This window comes from Cervus canadensis, chromosome X, assembly GCF_019320065.1.
Source record: "Cervus canadensis isolate Bull #8, Minnesota chromosome X, ASM1932006v1, whole genome shotgun sequence".
In the NCBI taxonomy this organism is placed as follows: domain Eukaryota; kingdom Metazoa; phylum Chordata; class Mammalia; order Artiodactyla; family Cervidae; genus Cervus; species Cervus canadensis.
In genome coordinates this window covers 98938796-98947491 of record NC_057419.1, presented here as the reverse complement: position 1 = coordinate 98947491, position 8696 = coordinate 98938796, and the positions used below count along the sequence as shown (strand labels likewise).

The following is an 8696-nucleotide window of genomic DNA, read 5'->3' as shown; positions in this document are numbered from 1 at the left end:
AACAGGGGCCTTTGGCAGCTGGCTGCTGCCCTCCTGATGGAGACTGAGCACAGCCCAGAGGGGGCCGACAGAGAAGCTCGTGGGGGGCGGGGGCAGGCTGTGGGTCTTTTGTGGGGGTGGGTAGAATCCCTGCAGCCAGTTCCCTGTGGGGCAGCCTCTCAAGGGTCAGAGGTGAGGGATTTTAGTCTCTGGAAGAGGAAGCACACTCAGAGTGGTCTGTGTCTGTGTGTTCTCCTGACTTGAGGATTAACCCCCAGGTGCCCGTGTCCCTTCAGAACAAATGGTCATTGACAAAAATTCTTCTGCTCAAAACTCACTGGACCCGGGTCACCATATGACCCTTCCTAAGTGAAGAGGCCTGGCAGGGTCGTGTCCCCATGTGTGCAGGGAGAGAGGAAGACAAGAGGTGCCTGAACACCTGACATCTCTCCAATTCCACACTGCCTAGCAGATGCTCCGCAAAGAGCAGCAGTTAAAACTCTCCTTTTTTGGGGGGAGGAGAGTCTGAGCAGTTCACATGGATCTTGAAATTCTCCATCTTTTCCAAGCATCCACTGACTATCTGGCAGCTGCCATATATGTGACCAGAATCACATCACCTGTTCCCCTTTTTCTCTGGCACTCAGCATGGATAGCTGCCCCTTTAGCTGCCTGCACCCATCCACACCCCCACTGCAGTGACCTCACCACCTCCTTAGGCCCGGAAGTCGCTCCTGCCTTTTGATGCCAGGTACAGCCTTAACTTGGGTCTCTGCTGCCTGCACACTTTTGAACCTGCCTGAACCCAGGGATGCTGGCGGATGTTGCATGTTTACTGGCTACTACATATTTCTCGTTTATTCGCATCTCAGACTCTTTCCCTCTCTCCTCTGGAAATTGTTTTGTTTTCAGGACACCTCAGAGAATTGGCAGCTTAATTAGAAATGGAATAGAAAACCACTCAGAATTGCTGTTCTGTGTTTTCCTCCCAGAGAATGTATATCAATTTCGGTGTTGGTGTGTGTTTCGGGGTGGAGAGCAGTGTCTCCAGCTAGGCACAGCTCACTCAAAGTTCCAAGGATTCTAGTCACACAGCAGGTCCTGTCCACTTTTGCAGCATCTCTTCACTCATTTCATCCAAGTGAAATCTAGACCATGCTCACAAGTGAAAATAAAAAATTCCAGATGACCAAAGAATCTGTTATTTCAATGTACTTGTTAATCAGCTTCCCAAGGCAGAGACAAGAGGGCTAGTACAGGGAATACTGGCCATATATCAAAGATCAAGATTCACATTTCTCTAGGTTTCCTAGCAGATGGTGGATAGAAAACACCTATTTCATCCCTGTGGTCAACAGCTATGGGACAAGAGCCAGGACCCCTTCCTGCCTGCCCTAGAAAGAGATCTCTCTGGGGTTTATCCAAGAAGCAAAAGGACACCTCACAGCAATGATCCATTCAGAGATTCCCCTCACCCCCAATACAAACCTCATGTGACTGCGGCTCCTGGACCATTGCTGTAAATATGGGTGTGTCCTGCTTCTCCTAGTGTCCCCACTGTTAACATGGCCTTTCACGAAGCAGAGAAACTGTACATGTCTTTGGAATAACTGAGCCAGTGAGCAGGGGTCTCAGATAGTCTGCTACTTTTTTTAATAATCCAGGAAAATTCAATTAACTGAGATCATTTAGTTATTGTGAATGACAGACAAGAAGGACATAAGCATGAATTCACTATGATTCCTTTTATTATCTAATTCTTCTCCATTCAATACTAGTGCTTTGTAAGTTCATGTTTTCAAAACTGTTCTAATTTCTATTCCATTGTATTCTGTTCAAGACCACAAAAGAAAATGGAAAACTTCCCAATCTTTTACGAAACAGCAAAACTCAAGGTTCTGAACTGAGTAACCACAAATACACTCAGACAATATCATTCACAAAGCCAATGAAGCTTCTTCAGCCTTCTATGAAACCAAGCTTTGAAAAATTTCTAAAGAAAAAAGAGACGAATCCCCATGTCATCACAGAGAACAGGAACCAAAACATGCTACACACTGGTTCCCCCAACTGGCCCGGGCCCTCACTTCTGAGAAAGCTGACTACTCCCTCTTCAATCACAGAAGGAAGGCTCAATCTGGCTGCTGCTCTGGCTCAGGCCCCCTATTCCTCTTCCCTCTCATCCTTTCCAGACTTAAATGGGAAGGCCCTCAAAGGCCTTTCATTGACCCTGAGCATAAATGCCATGACGTGCCACTTGCTGGTCTCCACATAGGCCCGGGGACTCCACAGGAACTCATAGCGAGCAGGGTGGCTGTCAGGCACCTGCTGGTACCTCAAGTATCTCTCCTGCACCCACACTTGGGTCAGCAGCTCCCTGGGCTCCCCAAAGACACAGTGCTACCTCCCAACATACACCACCATCCTGCTGAGTGCTTCCCAGACCACCTCCTTAGGGGCCGGGTCTCCACACCGCATGATTACGCTGAGGACCAGCACCAAGAAGCCGGCCTTGGGCAAGCCCTCCCCATCGCTCAGCATCTCATCACAGGTGAGGCCCAGGGTGGGGACCAAGATGTAGGTGTGCTCTGCTGGGTCCACCTCCCTTCACATCCACGCCAAAGACCAGCTGCAGGCACTTTGAAACTTCACTGAAGACCATCGGGAAGTGCTCCTGGTTATCCCTGAGGACCTTACTCAGCATTTCTGCCTGGGAGGTCAGCTCCTTGGCTCGATACTTGAGGAGCAAGAACTTCAGCAGGTTAGCCATCATTCTATCCAGACTTTCTTGGGGCAAGGCCTCCACATTAGCGGAGGAGGATCCTAGGGCATAGGAGGCCAAGTGGGATGCAGCCTCCCCCACCTCAGCCTCCAAGAGTGGCACCTCGACAGGGCCCTGGGCCTCGCCTGGGTCCTGAAGGTCTTCCTCGGGTTTGCTGAGCTCACTCATCTCAACCACGAGCACAATGCCTGAGGTGAAACAAGACACGGAAGTGAGGCAGAGGTACAGATGGGGACCAAGGGCCTCTGGGAGAGAGGAGTTGTGAGCAACCTGGGCTAAGAAATGCATCCTGGATGGTACGACACAGGCCACTTACAGCTCTCCCCTTGAGGGGTTCTCTCAGACCTCACAGGAGCGCTCCTCCTGGGAGGCCAGTCCCCTGGCTACCCGAAGGAGGAAGAGTGGTGGCTCCCCAGGCTGTGGTCAACACAGCCCGAGATTTCTGGGTCCAATAAATTGGAAGGAATTGGGGTCTTCTGGGCCCCCCCTCTGTCCTGGGATAGGGAGCCTCTGGTTCACTTCAGGTCACCCTCTCACCTTGACTCCTGATACTGCTTGGACCTCCTCTGCTCTCTGAACTCAGGACACAGGCTTCAGATCTCTGCCTTCGCTTCCTGGTTCCTGGAGTTCCTCTGAGAGAAATGGAGGTGACATCTAAGGGCAGTACTGTGGCACATCCCTGTGCCTTCTGTGCTGGTAGGAGGGGGCGGACACTGGGAGTACAGCCAGTTGTGTGGTGGGTCCCTTGTAGTTCTCACCTTTCCCCTGGCATGGCCTGTACCGTCCCCTTTGGAGGAGTAGAAGGAAACTCAAAACAAGACACTGAGGAAACCAGATCTGAAAGAGTCACGTGAACCCCAATGTTCATCACAGCACTGTTTATAGTAGCCAAGACATGGAAGCCACCTAGATGCCCATCAGCAGACGAATGGATAAGGAAGCTGTGGTACATATACACCGTGGAATATTACTCAGCCGTTAAAAAGAATTCATTTGAATCAGTTCTACTGAGATGGAAGAAACCGGAGCCCATTATACAGAGTGAAGTAAGCCAGAAAGATAAAGAACATTACAGCATACTAACACATATATATGGAATTTAGAAAGATGGTAATGATAACCCTATATGCAAAACAGAAAAAGAGACACAGATGTACAGAACAGACTTTTGGACTCTGTGGGAGAAGGCGAGGGTGGGATGTTTTGAGAGAACAGCATGTATATTATCTATAGTGAATCAGATCACCAGCCCAGGTGGGATGCATGAGACAAGTGCTCGGGCCTGGTGCACTGGGAAGACCCAGAGGAATCTGGTGGAGAGGGAGGTGGGAGGGGGGATCGGGATGGGGAATACATGTAACTCCATGGCTGATTCATGTCAATGTACGACAAAACCCACTGCAATGTTGTGAAGTAATTAGCCTCCAACTAATAAAAATAAATGAAAAAAAAAAAAACTCAACATTCAAAAAACAAAACAAATAAAATAATAATAAAGTAACATGACCAGTATTAAAATACATGGCCAGTATTAACAACACACACACACACACACACACAGACACACAAAAAAACAAGACACAAGCCTGAACAGAAAGTGCTGTGGGGCCCCACATGCAGCTGCAACTGCCCAGGTCCTCGCGAGGGTCCTAGGCTGCGGAGATGCTTGGTCATCAGCTCCTCCTCACGTCCTGCCTGGCCTCCCAGCACTGACCACAGGGGCGGGGGTCTGCTCAGTCCAACCTCGGGGTTGGGGAGTCCAGCCTCTGCCAACCTGAAGCCTCCACCTCCGCCCGTAAAACGTCACCTCCCGAGATCCCTAAGCCAGCAGTCAAGAAACTGCTCACCCTGCTCACCCCACTCTGGGCCCTCCAAGACCCTCTTGCAAGGGCCAAGATCCCTCCCTGTTGGGGTCGAACCGCCTCAATCCTTCCTCGCATAGAGCTTGGGCTCCAGGAAGGACACGCAAATGTCCCGTCCGCCATTTTGAGACCCCGCCGCTTTCACAAGGCCTCCAGTCCCTCTGACACCGGCATGTGAGGAAGTCAGACAGACCGAGTGTGCTCTTCTCACCCTAAGGGCTCCCAGGGACGACTACAGGGATGGGGATCTCTGGGGTTCCATTGATCCTCACTCAGGGTACCCACAGTCCTCCTTCAGGAACCTCACCTTGCCTCCGAGCAGGACCTGGATTCTCGCCTCTCCGCAACTGAAGCCCCGCCCCTTATACCAGGACCCCAGTCTCTTGAAGACCCGGAGGTCAGGTCAGCTCACGACTGTGGCACTCATCCTGAGCCCACGGTTGCCGTGCACTGACAACAGATTCAGGCTTCTCTGAGGTCTCCTCTGATTAGGGGTTCAGGGTCCTCTAGTCCCTTTTCAGGGTCCTCAAGGTCTTCAACCCTGCAGGGCCTGGGAATCGGCCCCCCTGAGTCCCCTCCCCTCATGCGAGGTCGCCAGTCAGAGACCCAATGTCAGGAAGTGAGCGCATGCACTTTGGGCTCATTGTATCCCAGGTCCAACAAGGACCAACACCAGCTCCAGGCTTTTCTGAGGTCTCCTCTGATTAGGGTCCAGGGTCCCCTCAGTCGCCCCTCAGGGTCCTCAAATTGAAACCCAGGAGGAGCTGAGATTCTTCCCTCTGCTCACCTGAGGCTACACCCCCTTTCCCAGGTCCCCAGTTTCTCTGAGACCCAGATGTCAGGAAATGCAGCATGTGCTCATCCACACTCTGTGCTCCCTGAGACTTCATGTGAGGGTCCTGCCACTGGTCAACACAAGGGACATCCCCAGATCTGCCAGGGCTCAAGATGAGGATCCTGAGGGAGGATGTAGGAACCCCACAGATCCCTGACCCTGCTGTCAGCCCTGGGCTACCCTGGTGGTGGGATGAGCACTTGGCAGCCTCTTCTGACTCCCGCATCTGTGTCTCAGAGACATTAGGCAACTGTTAGAAGGGGCAGGGCCTCAGATGGGCAGTGGGAAAGATCTTCTTTCTTTTGAGAGTCAAGGTGAGGACACTGAGGAAGGACTGAGGGGACCCTGGACCCCAGAGCAGAGTAGGCTATGGGGGGACATATGGTGGATGAACATATGCTGCATTTCGTGACTGGGTCTGAGAGAGACTGGGGACCTGGTATGGGGGCTGACTTCCTAATATCCGGATTTCAGACTGGTGTCCTAGTATCGAGAGCAGAGTTACTGACATCTGTGTCTCAGAAAGCCTGGGGTCCTGGTGTGAGGGTTGGGGCATTAGTAGGGGAGAGGAGAGAATCTGAAGTCATACCTGGAGATAAGGTGAGGTCCCTGAGGGAAGGCTGAAGGGACCCCAAGTGAAAACTCTAGGGATCCAAAGATAAGAGTGGTAGAACCCCACAGATCCCTGCCCCTGCCATTGTCCCTGGGAGCCCTCGGGGTGAGAAGAGCACCCTATGTCTGTCATGAGTTCTTGACATCCAGCTCTGTGACACAGGGGACCTGGTGTGAGGAGCAGGGACTACAGTGGGGAGACGACAGAGCCTAGGTCCTCCTGGAAGTCAAGGTGAGGACCCTAAGGGAGGACTGAGGGAAGCCAGATCTCAGAAGAGAGGGAACCCTGGTAGTCCATGGGCCTGAGGAATAGGGGGCCTGAGCCAGAACAGCAGCCAGGGTAATCCTTCCCTCTGTGATTGAAGAGGGAGTAGTCAGCCTTCTCAGAAGTGAGGGCCCGGTCCAGTTGGGGGAACCAGTGCACAGCATCTTTGGGCTCCTGTTCTGTACAATGACATGGAGATTCATCTGTTTTCCTTAGAAAATCTTCAAACTTTGATTGTTTTCCCAAAAGGCTAAATAAAGTTTAGTGTCATAACTTGGTGAATGAGGTTGATCACTATGTGTTTGTGCTTACACAGTTGAAGAACAAGAGTATTGCTTTTTTGTAAGAGATTGGAAACTCTTCCATTTAGTTTTTTGACCCTGAATGGGACACAATGGAATTAGAATAGAACCGTTTCGGAAATGTGAGCTTGTGGTAGAGTGGTGGAGTCCTTCAGTTGTGTCCGACTCTTTGCGACCCCATGGACTGTAGCCCACAAGGCTCCTCCATCCATGGGATTTTTCAGGCAAGAGTACTGGAGTGGGCTGCCATTTCTTTCTCCAGGAGATCTTCCTGACCCAGGGATGGAACACGGGTCTCCCAATTGTAGACTGATGCTTTACCGTCTGAGCCACCAGGGAAGCACTAATATTGACGGGGCAAGAATTAGATGATAAAAGTAATTGCAATGAATTCATCCATCTGTCCTTCTTGTGTGTCATTCTCAAAAACTAAATCATCTTTATTTGGGTTTGCCTGGCTTATTTAAGGAATTAGCAGACAATTAATCTGAGGCCCCTGTTCACTAGCTCATATATTCCGAAGACCTTTACAGAGTATCTGCTCCAGGAAAGTCCGTGACAGGAGTGGGGACACTAGGAGAAGCAGGACACTCCCACACCTAGAGCAAAAGTCTAGGAGCCACAGTCACACAAGGAAGGTGGAGAGACCTCCCTTAGTCGCACTGAACAAGGCAACACGAGATACGGCGGTGGGGCTCCAGGAGGAGCACTCGAGTTTCAGTGCCTGAGCCAAGGCGGTTTGGGGCTTTAGGACACTGGGTTCCTTCTGTGGGAGGTGGTCGAGGTGAGGCAGGCATGTGGCAGCCCTTAGACTTGCAGACAGTGTGTCTTCGGGGTGATGGCAAAGTCTGAAATGGATCATTGTTGTAAGGTGTCCATTTGCATCTTGGATAAAGCCCAAAGACATCTCTTTCTGGGACATGAAGGAAGGGGTCTTAACTCTTGTCACATTGCTATTGATCACAGGGGCAAAGGAGGTGTTTTCTACCCCACATCTGCTAGGAATCCTGCAGAACTTCGGTCACACTCCCTTGAAGTGGTGCCCAAGAAATGCATGGAACAACCCTTTCTTTCCTGGCCCCCTGGATCCAGAACCCAAGGTGTTAATTAACTTTCAATTATCTTGATTGTAATTGGCCATTGTAATCAAGGACTTGACCTTAGTTGGGACTGCAATAAAGGAAAATAATACTTTGGGTGGAAGACCTGCCTGCTCAGAGGCAAAGAGTGGTTCTTGCTTCTATATCCTGGAGCATCTTGGGTCCTGTAGGAACACTCCTTCACACCCAAATTTAACAGGTCTTCTATGGAAATCGGGCTTGCCCAGTAGCTCAAATGATGAAGATTCTGCTTGCATTGTGGGAGACCTCGAATGGATTCTTGCATAAGGGAGATCGCCTGAAGAAAGGCATGGCAACCCACTCCAGTATTCTTGCCTGGAGAATTCCATGGGCAGAGGTGATTGGCAGGCTACAGTCCATGGAGTAACAAACAGTCAGACACAACTGAGCTCCTAACAGTAAGGTCCACTATGGTCTAAGTAGCAAAGTTTCTTAGTTTTATTTGTGAAACATCCTGTTTGTCTGATTAGGTATTCCACATCCTATTGAGGTGCACATTCTCGGACAAGCCCTGGACCACAAAGCAGCCTACCCCTTCCTACAGTGTAGAGTGGAGGACAGTCTGGTGGCAACCCACTGCCAGGGCCCACGTGATGCCTGGAGGAGGGGGACCAGAAAAGGCAGCTCTCTCAGGACCCAAGGATGAGGAGGGGCCCTGAGTAGGGTGGGGTTGGGGGCAGGAAAGGCCACAATAGCCAGGCTGCCCACAGATAGCATGGTTTTCGGTCCTCTTTGGAGGATCCACCAGGGTCCCCCTCTGAAGATCACAGCCTCCAGAAGCATGTCCCAGTCAGATGAACCAACCTGAAGGAATGCTTTATCAACCTGTGTAGGAGTGGAAAGGCCAGGGAGCAAGCCCAAGTCAAGGCCTGTGAGCTCCATTCTGGCTGCCAGTCCTCAGGCCGAGGGCTTCTGTGAGCGCAACTTCCACACTCTCT

General features: G+C 51.1%; 1 pseudogene; it reads right to left on the bottom strand.

Annotated features, from left to right (window-relative positions):
• Window positions 1–1244: 1244 nt before the first annotated feature.
• On the bottom strand, window positions 1245–5517 carry LOC122434922 (annotated as a pseudogene).
• Between the last annotated feature and the right edge of the window lie 3179 nt (window positions 5518–8696).